Source organism: Arachis duranensis, chromosome 5 (genome assembly GCF_000817695.3).
Source record: "Arachis duranensis cultivar V14167 chromosome 5, aradu.V14167.gnm2.J7QH, whole genome shotgun sequence".
NCBI lineage: Eukaryota > Viridiplantae > Streptophyta > Magnoliopsida > Fabales > Fabaceae > Arachis > Arachis duranensis.
The window spans coordinates 63,388,017-63,389,047 of record NC_029776.3 but is presented as its reverse complement, the minus strand read 5'-3'; positions in this window follow the sequence as shown (position 1 = coordinate 63,389,047).

Sequence of the window (1,031 nt, the reverse complement as noted above, 5' to 3'; positions counted from 1 at the left end):
AAATATTTTTAATTTGTGTCTTTTCAAGTCAATAATACAGAGAATTGAAGATTCAGAACATACAGCAGAGGAATTGCACAGAAAAAGCTGGGCGTTCAAAACGCCCAGTGAAGAAGGACAGACTGGTGTTTAAACGCCAGCCAGGGTACCTGGTTGGGCGTTTAACGCCCAAAAGGGTATAGTTTTGGGCGTTAAACGCCAGAATGTGCACCATTCTGGGCGTTTAACGCCAGGATGGCTAAAGGGGGAAGATTTTGTTTTCAAATCAGATTTTTTTTCAAGTTTTCAAAGTTTTTCAAAATCAAATCTTTTTTCAATTCAATTTTTCAATCAAATCTTTTTCAAAATCAATTTTTTTCTATTTTCAAAGATACTTGCTACCAATTAATGATTTGATTCAACATTTCAAGTATGTTGCCTTTTCTGTTGAGAAAGGTCTAATGTTTGAATCATATCTTTTCTTGTTAGTCAAGTTTTTAATTCTCAAAATCAAATCTTTTTTTTTAAAATGTTTTTCAAATCATATCTTCTCAATCACATCTTTTTAAAACTAATCATAACTTCTTAACCACATTTTTTTAAAGTAGTTTTCAATCAAATCTTTTTGATTTCTAATTTCAAAATCTTTTACTTAATTTTCGAAAATTGCTTCCCTTCTTCTCACATCCTTCTATTTATGGACTAACACTATTCTTTAATGCAAAAATTCGAACTCCATCTCCTTTGATAAGTTCGAATTTTCTACTTCAGTCTTCTACTTTTCTTTTCCTCTGACACCTCAAGGAATCTCTATACTGTGACATAGAGGATTCCATATTTTCTTGTTCCCTTCTCTTTCTTATGAGCAGGAGCAAAGACAAAGGCATTCTTGTTGAGGCTGATCCTGAACCCGAAAGGACCTTGAAGAGAAAGCTAAGAGAAGCCAAAGCACAACTCTCTTTAGAGGACCTGACCGAATTCTTCAAAGAAGAAGAACACATGGCAGCCGAAAACAACAATGCCAACAATGCAAGGAAGGTGCTGGGTGACTT